Here is a 16,603-nt window from a genome sequence, read left to right on the forward strand (position 1 = left end):
CTACAAAAGGGACCCCTCCAGGGACGAAGAGCCTTGCCAAGTGGAATGGGGGAACTGCGGTCAGTGTGCCTGGTGCAGGGCCATGTCTTCATGCAATCTGAATTCGTGATGGGTCACTGTCCGAGCCTCCTGCTGTATTTAGCTGAAAACCTCTATTTCCAGACAGTACCCCGGTATATGAATGCACTTAGAGTAAAGCATCCTGTGCCAAGTATTTCCTGACCATGCTCAGGAGCAACGCGCCGAACCACACACACGTGGGTTCTCATGGCGAAGGGGAATTTTGTCGTTGTATTAATTGTAAGCAGAGGCTCCTGTTGTACAGAGCTCCGGGTGGCATTTGGTTCGCTCCTCCTATTCAACACTGTAGAGCGATGCGAGTACCAGCAAAATGCAAGTTTGTATTTTGTCTAATTATGACCTCCTTAAGTTAATTTTTATGCATCAAAGCCATTTGGCATTTGTCAAAACAAACTCTGGTCCCTAGGAGAGATTTTATGACAAAACCCACCACTGATCTGACAGCTTGCTCTCTGGGGAAGAGGTAGTGTGGCTGGCATTAAAGCCTTAATGCTTCCAAAGTTCTTCCTCACTCCTAGTCCCAAGGCAGGGCGCCGGGGCCTGGGCGAAGCGGCTGCTCCGTGGCAGCTGGGAGCGCGCCTGCGTGCGGGGGAATTGCAACTGTTGATCCGCGGGTTGCTGCGCTGCCGATGACAACGTCGCAGATTAATTCTGAAATTAACGGAGGGGCCGTGAAGAGGTCCCACCGGTCCTCGGAAAGGAAGAGGGCAGCGTGGAGATTACCAAAGAAGAGGAGGAAGAACTGCTCCATGCGCCCTGCCCGGCAGCTGGGTGTGTGTGCCTCAAGCACAGGGGGCTCAGCCCTCCATGTGCTGCCAAAGGAGGTGGTTGAGGGTTGGGGTGGGGACACTGTGGGTCCTCTGTTGCCCGTGGAAGAGATTTATTGCACCTACTCCATGTCCTAGATGAGGAATTAGCAGGCTGGTATTTCACCTCTGTTCGTAAAGTAACCTGATATTTTGCAAAATGAAATAGTTTCTCATGTAGTGTCTGTCTCTAGCCTTTGTCAGATGTTATTCAGCCCAGAGTACTTCCAAATACTCGATATTATTTCAGCGACGTGTGCAGAATGCTGTGTACTTAAAGCCGGAGGTATCATTCACTGGTTTGTAGTAGCCATTAACATATGCTTTTCCCATGGTTTGTGTACTTATTCTAAGCATGTGCCTTTTACAATGCAGAACACAAGAGACTTGTTTTGTAAGATTAATGAAGGTCACCAAAATTCTCAAAAGTATTCTGATAATTAAGGCTTTGTTTATCAAAAACAAGTTATATTAAGAGCAAAAAGATTCATGGTAATTATTCATAATCTTAACAATTCAAGTGTAGCCACCTCATTTGTGCATTTAATTCTTCTTGTTAATGTTTTGCATAAATCTGCATAATTACTTGAGTTGCCTGTTGTAATTTTGACAGCTACTCAGTTCATGTGCACTAAAGTATATCAAAAGCTTGATGTGCTGAATATTTATAATTTTACGTATGTTCTTGGGATAATATTTTTTCAACAATATTTTTAGTTTTTGTAAAATTGACATGGTATACTTGGAAAGATTGCCAAACATAGATCTCCATATTAGCACATGATGGAACTAGAGCAATGCTTAAAGGTATAGTGCCAGTTTTTGGAAGTATTTTACAAAAAATACATATGAGTTTTGCACTTTAAATGTTTTAATAATTTTCTGCTAGGTGTGTTACACTTCATTAATGTGAACACCTCTGAAAAAAAAAAAAAAGTTTTTGCTATGTTCATTGCATGTGTAAGTGTAACGTGGTGCCTAGATTTTATTCCTAGTCACATCTGAGAGAATAATAGTGAAAATAGAAGCACAACGCCAGTGCTGAATAGCATTAGCATGAGGAGCTTGCCTTGCTGTGACACACACGGCATCGCTGCATGGCTCCCAGAGGGCTCGCGCAGCCCTGGGAACTGTCTGCCTGCAATTTAGCAAAACAAAACAGCATCAACAACCAGCAAACCTAACTTTTGGCTTCCTGAGTGCTCCCACACGTTAAAATTTGCTGGGTGATAGAATGAGAGTCACATTCTTCAGAGAAACGTAAGGCATATCACAGGAATAATAGTGGAGATCAATCAGGCTGTGTCATCCTTCCACCACATTTTGGGGAGGGAAGGAATTTGCAGAGTGAAAAGGTGCTAATGACCTCTTCCACACATAGAATAAATACACGACTTCGTGAGGACAGCAAATACTGAGGTTATTTATAAATTTCATCGTGCTTGTGAATTATAAAAGCAGTTGCTAACTAATTACAGCAGTAAGTTTTCAGTGCATCTGATGACTGTCTGGCACGGCGCGGTGTGAATCTTCAGTCAGCTGAAATCACACAAATTATTCAGTCTTTTTACAAATGTTGACAAAATGCTCGCTTGAAAATCTAGTTAGGATCCTTTAAAAATACTTTCCCAAGACAGTTTATTTCTGAAAGGCTGTGTTGTGCATACTGAAATTATCAACAGTTTTGCACTTAGGAATAATATTCAAGTGCATGTGCTCTGGTGTAGAAGCGTGTATTTGCTGTTCGGTTACGTTGTGACCTTACTAAAACAGTACTGCATCTTTTAAACCTAAGTATTCTTGTGTTTATTAGCTCTTTAATGTGATATTTCATATTTTAATCTGAAAACAGCTTTCCTTAAGACAGACAAGAGGAGGGGGAATCCTACTTTAGACATCATAGCATTGTTTTCTAGGAAAGAAATTTGCTCTCAATGAAATGCTGTTGTCCAACAGGAGAAGAAAATGAATGTAGTCAAGTGGAATCGAAAAGCAGAAGCAAAAGTCTGATTCCAGTGCTCTGCTTGTAGATTCCTGTGCTGTCACAAAGATACTGTAGATTAATTTTGAATGCTTAAAACATTAGAAAAACTGAAAAAGTCTTCAGTCACAGATCCATTTCAGGGGTTTAACACCATGAGAAGAGGGAAGAAGGCTGAAACCATTTCTGTTTTGCTCAGAAGATATTTGAGGTTGATTTAATAGTAAAAGGACAAAAAGTGCAGTTGTCATGCACTGCTATCTTTCACTTTAATGAGCCCTCAAATGTAAGTGAAAAATTAAAAGGTTGTTATATTTAGAAATAGCTGGAGTCATAGACTGGATGTGTGCTGCACACAGTGGGGAATGAGCATAAAAAATGAGGGGGGAAAACCCATCTACTTTGCAGCCATATTCATTAATTAAAAGAAGTTTGTTAAACTAAATTTGAAGAAAAAAATAATAAAAAAAAAATCAACAGCAACAACAAAAAACCCACCCTTCTTTAATTGTGTTTACCCAAAAGCCTTTTCTTCCTAATTTAAATAGCATAAACATCTGGACTAAAGCAATATTAGAATCATGGCAGTAGTCAAGCAAATCTTGTGGAAAATAATGAAATTAGATCCCTGGTGTTGTGACAGAGTAAGGGCAGGATACATCAGTTCGATGTTAATAAAATTTCCATGAATGACTGAATACAATTAAGAAATTGTCAGTTGCGGCAATGAACTTTTGTAGCTCATAGATGTTTGCATCATTTGATTATGCTGGCAATTTAAAATTGTTTGTTAGTGTCTGTGTTGGGATATTAATTATGACCTTTATTACAGCCCACAATTAAACTAGTCATATAGCAACAAGCAGCCTGTGTTGTGATAGTAAAGGATCTGAACTGTTTAGAATAGGGTCTTGCTATGTTCAGACCATTCACTGATCATCCAAATTGGAAATTATTTGAAATGATCCAGTACTTTAAAAAACAATTCAACTGGGTTGAGTAATCTCTTCAATAAAGAAATTTTGGTTTAATAGTGTTTTAACAGTTTTAATTGCTAACAACATCTGTAAAACTGTTTTAAAAAGGGGAGAGAGAAAGCATTTTTAACTGTGACTCCAAGATAAGCTTTCTCCTGTTTCAGGAAGAGAAAACAATTATTCATTGGTTAATTAGCTGTAAACAACTTTTTAAAGACACATCCATTATATATGTAATTATTTGAAAAAAGCTTTAATGTTATTTGTGCTAATGCATAATTATTAGTGCTTGCTAAAAGGATTAGCAGTATTTAGATGACCACTATTGTTGGGAAATATCACAGCGGAGAGAGGAGATTAGCATCAGGAAGGCATGTGCAGCGATGAATCAAGTGCCTGCTTGCACCCCTTTAGCAGTGACAATGAACAAATCACACGTGCAGAAACAAAGCGTTTCGAACTGAAACCACACACTTTCTCGTCTTTAATATTTTCTTCATGTATCACAGAAATCGCCAGAGTATTTCTGTACACAGTGGAATACATAGTTCCTGTGATTTTTTTCTTAAACTCCCATGGCATTTTTGTCAGTTTTTTTTAGAAGTGCGTAGTACCTTTATTACTGCAGAGCGGAGTGGCAACTTTACAATGCCCTCAGTACATCCATTTAGTAACTATTATGCATAATTTACTAAGAAGATGTTAAGTCATACTGAAATCTATTTAGGCTTCTGTAATGTGTTGACTGGAGTGCTGTTTACAGTCATTAGCATATGAATGAAAGGGATAATATTTTAAACATTTAAATATTTTTAATATAGGTCAAAGGAAACTGTTCCAGTGGTCCTAACACGTTGCAGATTACTAACAAGACATCATGGAAACATGCCTGAAATGTGTGTTGCTTCATGTATGTGTTTATCAAAAAAAGGTACGAGGGAAAATGCTAAATTTGCTCAGGAAGAGGCACTTCAGGGCCCCATCGGTAAGAACTTCAGCATCTGAGTGACCCAATTCCAACACCAGTTGTGTTTAAATTGCTACCTTGGCCATAGCTAACAAAGTCATTCACGTTAAACAGAGACTGATCTTTAATGTGCCAAGTCCCTGAGTTTTTGCGGAGTTTTTCAGAGCTGTTTGTGTAAGTGGCTGGCCAGCGAAGCGTGATAAATGGCATAACAGGAGCACGACGGGTCCCCCTGCAATGTCCACAAGTGTGCCTTCGCCCTGACCTGGAGGATAGACCTGAGCAGTGGGAGAATTGTTGAGCCTCCACGAATTTGGCTGCTTTTCAGATGCTGCCAGTAGTGATGCTAATTGCTGGCATTTGTGGTGGTCGGTTTTGCGATGCAGCCACCTGTACCGTGTCACGATATCTGATCTTTTGAACAAGAAAGCACCTCTCAATTTTCTTTTATGAAACTGGGAGGATCGGTGTTTGACAGCTCGGAAGGAATACCATGGGTGATTTTAGCATTTCAGTTCATTGGATATTTTTAATTCTCTGAAGTATATTAAGGAGAAATTGTGCACTTTCATTTGTCACATTTCTTTAAAGCGATTGTTATGTAGAAGTATATGAGGGATGGATTTTTTTTTTTTTATAACAGTTTTACTTGTCAAAGAAATCATTGTAGTTTAAGGGATTTGTGTATTTAAGCATAGATGATTATTTAGAAGGCTTGGTTGCTGCAAATCGGAAGCCTTGTAGCTCAATTTGCTAATTTATTTTGTGATCTGTAACTAAACTGAGTAAAAATGCAAATAGCACCAGCCCTTTACATTTTATCGCTGGATCAGTTTACTGATGGGAGGATCAGAGTCACTAAACAGTTCAACGCCTGTGATTTCTAAGTAGTTAGACTCTAAAAGCATGTACAGTGAAGGCTGCAGGAAAGCTCACGTGAACAGAGGCTTTAATGGAATTCAGCATTTGTTTGTTTCAGACTTGGAATGCAGAAGCCAGACTTTATTGTCCATTGTGAGGATGATATTTTGTCTCCCATCACATGTGGCAATGAGCCATCATCTCATGTTGCAGCATGCTCGTGTGCTAGGGGGAAACAACTGGTAAAGCTAGAAAGAAATGCTGCAAGCCTACAGGGGTGTTAGCACTTCCTTTGGATTACACCTCTTTTTAGTTTCCACCGAATACTGTATTCTAAGAGCGCTGATCAAATTGTAATCTCTCATTTTTATTTTTAGTTGATGTTCCCTCATGTTTTTAGTTTGTTTGTTTTGTTTGTTTGTTTAGAAGTATCATAACTGTACAATGCTATTTAATTGCGAGCCGATCTTACCATTGAAGTCAGCACCATATTGGAATAGGGCATGATCCTTCTGGTGACACTGGAGGAAGCTGTGCTCCTCTCTCCTGAAGGAACAGGTCTGCTCTTACCTATTTTTGCAGATCCAGCAGAGGGAGCAGAAGTCCACCAATGGGGTTTCTTTGGACTAAACATTTGGGGTGGCAGATGGGTTGGCAAAAATTGCTTGTGGAGGTGGGGAACTGCATGAATCATTCCCCCCCATATTCTAAGAAAATTGTTCAATTAAAACACTAAGATCACTCTGTAATTCAATAATTTTTCATGTCCTGGAATTTCATTTTTTCTTTAAATTCTCCATGAGTTGGTACTACATGATAACAGTTGATAAAACTATTCACAGCGCTGACACAAGTGTAGTGATCCCAATTAGCCATCAGGTAGTGTTTTCAGTAAGGAATTATTTCCAGCCATATCCTTGCACATTAGCTCCCCACGAAGCCTTTTTCTACATTTTGTGAACACACATCGGAAGAGGTGGCTGCAAGTGTTTGTGAGTGTGCCACACACAAACATCAGCTTTTATTTTGTCTCTGTCATGCTGCTTTGTGCAACTGGTTTTGTAGTCATTCAGTCGAACTTCAACAGAACATAATGTAAGGGGGGCAAATTTTTACTGAGACTATAAGATATTGCCTCCTTTATTTTTTTATTTTTATTTTTAGATTAGCTGTAGTGGTGTTATCTTATGGTGTATCCAATCAATACAAATCTGTTATTCGTTATTGTTGTTACTTCTATGCTAACAGGTAACGTTATGGCAGCAACTGGTGACCTGAGTATATGCATATGAATGCATGATGTGAAATCCTTCAGAATGTCCTGATTTCAGTATAAGCTGTGCAGAATCACGTCTGGCTGAGCAGAATCACAGCCTCAAAAAAGCTTGTCCCAAGATAACCAGGAAACAAGCAAAAAGTCTTCTCAGCTGCACTGCTGCAGTGTGAGGATTCACCAGAACCCCAAACCAGCCAGAGAGTATTTGCTGCTTTGGATTCCGTCCTGTGTTTGCTCTTTCACTTTGCCTTGAATCGCACTGAGGTACTGGCTTGTTGTTTCTGTTGGGAATTCAGGCTCAGTTACAGATGAGTTGATATCCAAAAAAGTCACTCATGTTTCTCAAGAAAGGTCAGCCCAAGTTCAGGGTCATCAGACAAGAAATACGTACACAAACACAATACCACAATCTGAGACTCTCGTGTTAGCTGTGTGCATGGCCTTATGTATGCCCACATGCATGGAACTCGAGTTATCAGATGGTAAATCTACACGAACGACTTCCTGATCTGCTCACCAAGGCTGCTGTACGTGAATACTTTCAGGATATCTATTTTTAGAGAAGCAGCACGATGACTTTGAATCTCACAAACTAAAACTCAGAAAACTCGTGAATCTCATGGACTAAAACTTTTATGAATGTTAAATAAAACTATATTTAGGGTTCTTTACTTATTGTTGGCCAGACCTAAAGAACGTGTATCAATCATGCTTTCAATTTTTCCTCTGGAACTATGAGGGCTGGAAATTCACTTCTTATGTGATAACAAACAAATAAAAAACCAACACCACCAAACTTTACCAAAACTAACTATTTTTAGAAGATGATTATCCTTACTTGGCTACCTTTTGTTCACAAGCAGATGTAGGACCTTATGTCTGGGCATAAACCTGGCTCCTTATACAGGGATGTCTAGAAATATCTTATTTCCTGCCTCACAGCAGAAAGCATTTTCTGAAGATACTTGAGCTTGCTGATCCTATGAGCTAAAAACCTTCCTATGGGCCAAAACTGTATCTACCTCCCTCTCCATGGTACCCCCATCCAATTGTCTTAACAAGAAAATCCTGGGCATTGTTAGCTCCTGCCCTCACGTCCCAGCTTCGTGCTGCTTGAACCCTTCCTAGAGTGGTCTCCCACAGGGTGGCAGGTGTAAGATTCATACTCAGATCCAGGAGAAACCATGTCTGGGTTTTTGGTATGTACCAAAGTCTGGATGTTCACTGCTAGTAGATTTTGCAAAATGGCTGGATTGGCAGGAAATTGATTTCATTTGAGGTGCTGATGAACTAGAGTTTAGTCTAACTTGAGACTATACAAACTTTGTAGAAAGGGGATGCTTTTAGGAAGGTTATGGAAACGTGAGGCTTTCTGTTTGTGGTTTGTTTTACTGCCTAGCTAAAGGGGGAGGTTGAGGAAAGGACTGTAGGTGCTGTTAGAAGGGTGGATGGGGTTATTTTACAACACGAGGTTTCATAACATGGTCTTCTCTTACTCAGTATTGGTGACATTTTGCTGATTAAAGGAACAGAGACAGTCCCATCATAACGCAAACTAAAATAGAACAAAAAACTCCCAGTCTCCACATTAATGGAAAGAGTCAGAGAATGGAAAATGAAACAAAAGCTAGCACATGTGGAATGTAATTTAACAACACTTCTGGCATACGATGCTGTGTTTTTTTAACTCTCTTCTTTAAACTAAGGATGGATTTGTCAGCCTTAGCTTCGAATTTTCTTGCTTTTAGCAGTTTGTGTTAAACATTAATGTTATTGAAAATAGCATTTTATCCATGTGTATTAAGGGTTTGTTTGCTAAAGCCTCCACTCCCAAATGCATGAATTTCAGCAGCTAGCAAACATCAAAGCAAGATTTTTCAGTTCACTAAGTTATCTTTAAAATTGAAGACTAGCCTTTTGTGTAATTATTCACAAAAAATATACAGAAAATATATAATAAACAGTAAGTTCTTCTTTGTTATTCTGTCATATTGAAAGATATATGCCCTGATTATATCACTTTAATTAACTCTTGCTGTGTTTTACTAAAGTTCGAAGCATTAAGCATTGTTGATGTAAGCACCATGACATTCAGGTTGCCTGAAAGAAGTAAATAAAACTGTGGGTCAAACTGTATTAATGTGTCTTGCCAGCTATTATTACATCAGCTTTTGAACAGCATTTATTCTGTAATTGATGGTTGTCAGCCTGTAATTTCCATAGTTATGTTCTAAACACTTCAAGTTTTCCCTAATTTTTGTACTATTTATGCCATACGTAGCCCAAGAGGAAAGTGAAATGGGGGAAAAGACTTACTAATTGTTCTTTGGCCAGCTTAGTATGTCTTTCTTCAGGGGAATCACTCCAGTTATTTGCCAAGTTCATATATCTGTAATATTCTTCTAGATTCAATTTTCTGCCCTTTACTTTTCTTCATCTCATATTTACTTTATTCTTCATGGTCATCCCATCTAATCTGTCTGTCTGTGTCTACCTAATCTGCCTAATATATCCATGTATCATTTCTTTAATGATTTTATTATTGAAATGACACTTAGCATTTGATACTTAAGCATACATTACAAAAGCTTAATTCTCCCATTAGTGGATCAAACTTCCATGCTTCTCCCACAGTCAGACTGTTCCATGAGTTAAACAAGCCTGGTTGAATGTTGTCCAAGAGCTGTAATGCAGATCTATTTTTTAATCTTTATTAGTGAGAGGAAGCCCCTGTAAAGATCTGGGTCACTCGGTGTATTGGTGTATTGACTAGAGACTCTGGCTGGTGAGAGTACAAGATTTCACTGTGCAACTTGAATTTTATCTTTAAGACCTGCTTCTGCCAAGGAAGCTTAGGAATTAAACTTTTCAGCTGCTTCTGCCATCCGTAATGAACTGCAGATGTTTTAGAAACTTCTATGTTTTTTTCTATCTTTTTTTTTTTTTTGGTCCAGCTTTACCAAATTAACTTCTCTTTGTTTCAGCTTCCTTCAACAAAGTAATTGACTTCTCAGAAGTGCTTGGCTAACAGGAACATCTCACAAATTACATCCATTATTACACTCTCTTTCTTGAGGTTTTCCAGGTATCTGATATCCCTGTAGCAGTGTGCCTCCCCTTTGAGCTCTTCTTCCCATATAAACCCTCCAGTTTCGTCTTCTGCTTACACACCAATAGTGGCAGCATTTTCCAGAATTTGGCTGCTTCATTTCCATTCCTCCAGACTCCCTTGTTTCCATGGGCTCTAGCAAAGGTTTCCAGCCTTGTCTTCTAGAACTTGTATTAAAATTCTTGTAAGATAGCATGGATTTGCTCCATTTCTCTTCCTGTTCCTCCTATTCATCTTTGTGTCACCAAGTAGTAACATGTCTGACGTGGTGTGACTGTTCTTTACTGTAGTGCTTGCAGCTTGTGCCAAGACGAGTCATGATGTGCTCTGTATCAGGCTACCTCAACCTTTTTTGTTTCATTATTTTCTTGCCTGATTTCATATTTCTCCTTCATGCACCTCTGTGGTTTTATTCTGCATTTTCAAATTATGTGAATTAACTGTATTTTGTTGTTGTTGTTGTTTGTTTGCAATGAGCCCTCTGAGTCTGGGAAGTGGCTGACAAATATGTCGTTAAAAACTCATATTCTGGATAGAAAGGCTAGTTACATGACGTTAAATGATTTGGATGCAGAAATAATTTTTTTTTTTTTTCAGATTAAGCTCGTGGCTTCCTTAGAAGAGGTTGTTAAAGACATTTCCATTGTGTTTCTCTAGTGAAGCATAGCTAGCCAGTTAAATACATACGGCCACTGAATAGTATATCATTTAAGGTATGTTGAGTTTTATTTTGGACATGTTTCTGTATTTCTTTATCATGGCGTAGGCTTTATGGTGGTAGGGTGGTAAGAATTGAAGTGTGCAGTTAGGTGATAGTTAACAAAGTGGCCTGCAGTAAAGCTCCTTGGTGCTAGGCTCTAGCTTGTGGTGGTTTTTGCCTGTTTGTTTGTGTTCTTTTGTTTAAGACCTGATAGCCTGGAGTTGAAGTTCAGTGACTTGTTTATGTTGCAGACAGAATCCAAGTACTTGACCAGATTAAAAACTTACCTTATTATGTCTGTACTTATATATAGTGTTCCTCTTTTACAGAAAGCCACATTCTGTTTGCATACTTTAGATCGTCTCTTTTGCTTTGTTTCTTTGTTTATGGCAATTTTTACTAGTTCATAAATAAATCCACGCTTAATAGCAAACCTCCTTACTCCTGGAATAATCTGTTATATGAATGAAAATAGGTGAGCCACCTTCTTTTTCTTTTTTTTTCCCTATTTTTTCCCCCTCTCACTTAAGAACATGGCATGATCTCAGGAGAGCATCTTTAACTAAGAGAGCGTAAGTGCACAGAATGACAGTTACAAATAATTTTATACAACAGACAGACAAATAGTGCTGATTGTCTATATTTATTTAAAAAAAAAAAAAAAAAAAGCCTGGACTGCAAGACTACAGTAAATCACGAAAGTGATCTCAAGTGAACAGAGATAGATTTCTGGAATACGGTGTGCAATGAAACCACTGACCTCTTATACAAGGGTTCATGTCTTTTTCTACAGAAACAGATGGGTAATAGCATAATGCTGAAATCATGCTCTACATAATATGGACCTAGTGATTGCAGACCTGATTGCTTGCCATATGGTTGCTGAAGGGTTGAAGAGAAAATGGGATGATATGCAAACCCTTAAAAGCAACATTTTTATTGAATGGCCATTACATTAAAACCCAAACTCTGCAAATGAAGGAAAGAACTGTGGTGAACAATGATGAAATAATGAAACAATAAAAGAAGAAACACAACAGCATGTATTTGTTTTTAATATGCAAAATAATACTTTTTTTTTTTTTTGTCATTTTGCCTTGTGTTAGGAGCAGTCAGTGGAAAGTTGGTGGGACATTGCTGCCTGCAGGGCACAAATACAGTATATTGGAGCATTCACGAGGTCAGACAGAAAAAGAAAACAATCACTTGTCTCAAAGGAAAAGCTTCTCAGTTAAATGCTATCTAAAATATGCAACTTGCATACATGAACCACATACTGAGAGGCCAATGGAAAGCCTTCATCAGACTTGCTTTTTCATGAGACTTGCTTTGTCAAGACAGGCTTCCACAGACTGTGCTCTCCCTCATGAAAAAGTTGGGGTTTCCACTGATGTTTTTTTTCTTAGTGCAACCCTTTAATTGTTAAATAGTGACTTATTTATCTATTTATTGACATCCGTCAGCAGGCTTATCAGTATAGTCAGGGCAAATACAAAGAGATGACGTTTAAGTTCTTCCTTTCTAATCTGTACTTGTCTCAAAGAGACATCTTCATAGGAAGGAGGTTACAGACAGAGCTCAGCAATGTGACCACAACTTCATGGCCATGCCTGCTTGCATGCTGAAGACAACAGATGGAAGTATGACATGATGAGAATGATGGCGTGCCCTTGAAATGGACAAGGGATGGAAATGGAGCCTGAAACCCAGTTTTCCTGGGCTTTTATTACACAACACTTAAATGGCTGGGATAGGCTCTTTTGGGCCATTAATGGATCTTTGCTTTGCCACCATGGACTGATCCAGTGGACGAAAGCTGTAAATCTAACTTAATCTAGATTTTGTAGAGGTTTGGAGTTAGACAGCATGAGCCACTGGCATCTGTCTGGCCTTTGCCTCTTTTAGAGACTCAGTTGTGCAGGAATGTAGGGACTGCTGATGGGGTTGTTTAGTGTGGAGGAGACCGTACTGGCTTTGAATCAGAAAATGCCAAAAGGATAATTCTGCTCATAATGTGACAGGAAAACTTTCCACTGTGATGTAGCATTTAACTGTCAGGAGATGCTCCTTGTTCTGTAAGGCATGTCCAGTCTCTGCTCTCTAGTGCGTGGATACATGTAGGAAGGGATGGATAAGCAGCTACCAGTTCAGTGTAGCTAGTGCAATATTCTTTTTGATAGTATAGATAGACACAAAGCCTCATGCATGAGTACTGCAACAGGGGAGTCTTTCTACATTTGTCCTCTCTAAGCCATGCTGCTGAAGAGCTTCCAAGATGAAGACAGCAGTGATGTAGCTCTCTGGTTAATCACTGCTAAATACAGACTTCCTTGGCTTGACAGCCTTCTCTGATGCATCTCATAAATCACAATTTGTTTGACTGCAAGAACAGAAAAAATATTTATTTCAACAATTTATTTTCAAAGAGACATCTTCTGTATATGGGGACATCAGGACTAGCCTCAGAATTGTTAGACTTTTCGTCAGCTGCCCACCTCACTTTTATTTCATTTGGAGGCCTAAAGACATGTGACAAGCAGAGTATTCTGCTATTTAAGACATTTTAAGTGTGGCAAAACAGATTTCCATGTGATGAGAAGAGATTTCCTCCAGCCTACAAAACTGATTCTCATACTTCTTGACTAGTGACATGTCAGCTGTGTGGCAGCAATAAGTTCTGCATAACTTGTAAGAGCTCGTGCTGACCTACTTAACAGGTATCCACTGCTACATAATGTATTTAGGGCAAGTATTGTGTTGGAGCTCATCATCAATCTTGTAATAGCCAAGCTCTCCAAGAAAGCCACAGGTACCTGATTGATGCAAACATTCTGTAGGGTAGGAAATATTCTTGTCATTTTCTGCAGGGGAGGCCGGTCGTTGTGGTGGTGTCACTGACTTGTGTGGGAGAAGCACCAAGGGGCGCTGATCGTGTCCCCTCACTGCCCATGCTGTTGCACTGCTGGTGTGCCCTAGAAGGATGTCCAAAACATCTGTAAAATGGGATTTTTGTTCTTTTTTAAATGGTTCATTTGTCTGGACCGTAGATGTTTCAGTTTCAAATCTCTCTTTACTGTGACCGTTACTGAATGTTTCTCACTTGCAAAACAACAGGGCCCCGCTATTTTGCACCCTTGTTTGCTGTATGTCAATGCAAGAGAGATCCCTTGCAAGTAGCAAATAGCTGGGAACCATCCTTTTGTTAACTGATGCTGGCATTTGCACTTAGTGCTTTGCAACAATTGCAGCGCATGCGTTTAGGGAGAGTTGGTGGCTTTGGCTGCTGTGCAGCACCGTGCCATGGAGGCCAGCTCGCTAGAGATGCACACGTGCACGCTGACTCCTGAGCTGCAGGCTGGGGCTGGACAGGCTGAGTTTTGTCTCTGACTGAAGAGACTGTGCTAAGCAATTATTTTTCAAAGGCAATGCTCTTCCCCTTTTGTTGTTGCTGTCGTAGTTGCAGTCAGTGTTTTAGCCCGCACTTCGGGCAGACTGTTAAAGCATGTATTTTAATAAACTGATGCCAGCATACTTAGTCATCCATACAGTATTAGCATAGTGCACATTGGTTCGTGCAGTAAATTGTTGCAAAGTTATATGACATCTTAATGCTCTGACAGGATGTGAAAGACAATAACACCACTGAAAAGACCAGAAAAGGCCTTTTATAGCTGCTGAATAATATATTAGCTTTTAACACTGTATATATGAGCAAAATGGGGTAAAGTATGAAATGAACAAAAAATTATTTATACCTGATATTATATTTTATCAGAATCAGAACTATACAACCTCTCAACCTGGCGTGAACCATTTTTGATATGGTATTCATTATCTCTAAAAGCTGTAAATGCCGGCAGTCTGAGTTTGAGTCTGCCCTCAGGGCTGACGAAACGCTATCTCACTTGGGCGGAATTTGAAAAAAGTTGCTCTGGAAGAAACTCGTTCATCTGTTGTGCTAATGCAGGACATGCAGGGATCAGTCCTAACGCCCCAAATGGTCAGATGCAGGACCTATGATCAGCTTCTAAAATGTGCAGGTGGGCACTTGCATAAAAATGCTTCACAAACTGACATATGTACTATTGCAGAACTGCAAATCTACACTGAACTTTGTAGCAGTACATTATGATATCTGAACTGGGAAGGAAGAGTTACATAGCAATGAAATATGCATGATAAAAAGTCCAATTTATACACGGGTCCCAAGAGGTTGGCAACTTCTATCCTTTGCTTCCTTTTTAAATGCTGTGCAAACACTGTCGGCTCATATGACAAATTAGTTTGTGCTATCTACTTCCATATTCCAAACACAACTTTCATGACATTATTTGCTTCTTTATTTAAATAATTTTTGGAAACAAAAAAAAGGCAATTGTAGTATAGTACTTCTTTCACAACTTCACCCTGAACTCTCTTACTTTGTGGGTCTGAAATTACCCTTGAAGTTTGCTTTAGCATGTTTGCATTTGTGCTGCAGCTGGATATTTCCTATAGAGCTTATTTCCAGAGTGTTGGCTTGCAATATTCAGAAACTGCTTTTAAATGATAGAATGATAGTCTTTAACTCTGTCTAAATTAAAAAAAAAAAAAAAAATGCTTAAGCATTATTAATATTGTTTTTTGGGTACTCAGAAACATATTTTACATTTTTCTGCAACAAATTAAGGTCTTCAAAATTCAGCAATAATTTCTGTAGTATGCTTTCATTTCAGTACGAAGTTGTGAGTTCTTTGCCTTGAGTTTACCAATACTGAAATGAGAATGAGTGGGTAGAGGTGAAATTCTCTCTGTCAAACACAAAGTTGATGGGGAAAAACTGGGTGGTGGTTGTATGCAAAATAGAGACACTTTAATGTCTGCTTATACACTAATTTATATGTACATACAGCAAGAGGAATAGTTCTTACTCGGGATAACATAAATAACTATAGCACAAAAATTCTAGGGAGTGTACTTGAATTGCAGTGTTGTCTTAGGGAAATGCAGCAATTATGCAAGAAGAACTGTCATTCTTTTCAATTCTCTGTATTCAAACAACAAGCTATTTGGTTTAGGGTTATGGTTGTGTTTCCCAAGCTATTTCTGCACTCGAATGTCAGGTGCATGTGTTTTCTCCCTCTTTTAGAGGTACCTGTGCAGCTGAAAGGAAGGGAGGGAAGAAGACAGAGATGGAAGAATGTTATTCAGATATAACAAACTCAGCAATCTTTATAGAATAATATTGTGAGCAGGGATACAGAGGCTAAGCATGTCACTGGAAAATTTGCGAGATTGTTTTTTTTTCTTTAGTTGTGGAAATTGATATTTGCTAGGTGCAAGTCCACTGGGCTAGCTGATGTTGTATGAATAGGATTCTGATGGAAACAGCTTCAGAACCTGGTGCTGATTTTTTAAAATCCTGTGGCAGGCAAGTCTGATTCAAAAATTTAGGACAAAAACTATTAGTGAGAACATTATCTAATATAGAGTGAAGTGGGTGTATTTAATTTTATTTATTTATATATTTATTTTAGATTTTAATTACAGACTTTTCCTTTAATTTTCTTAGAAAGTAGGAAGTACCTTCTAACCTTTTACGTGTATTTTTTTCTTTCATATCGAATGAATCATCAGAACATCAATTGATGTTTCTCCAAATGTTTTGAATAATTAGAAAACACTTCTTACCACATTGTTATTTATAGCAATCCACTAAATTAAAAAAGTGCTACTTTTCCCTTGCAGGTATATGCATCATTTATAGTCTAGCTTCATTATATTCTGTACTGTATAAACTCCTGCTGGAGAGTGGTTATGTAATGCTCTTATGTCATTACATTTACATGCATTAAATTCCTTGCAG

The sequence above is a fragment of the Aythya fuligula genome, chromosome 3 (genome assembly GCF_009819795.1).
Source record: "Aythya fuligula isolate bAytFul2 chromosome 3, bAytFul2.pri, whole genome shotgun sequence".
Taxonomy (NCBI): Eukaryota; Metazoa; Chordata; class Aves; order Anseriformes; family Anatidae; genus Aythya; species Aythya fuligula.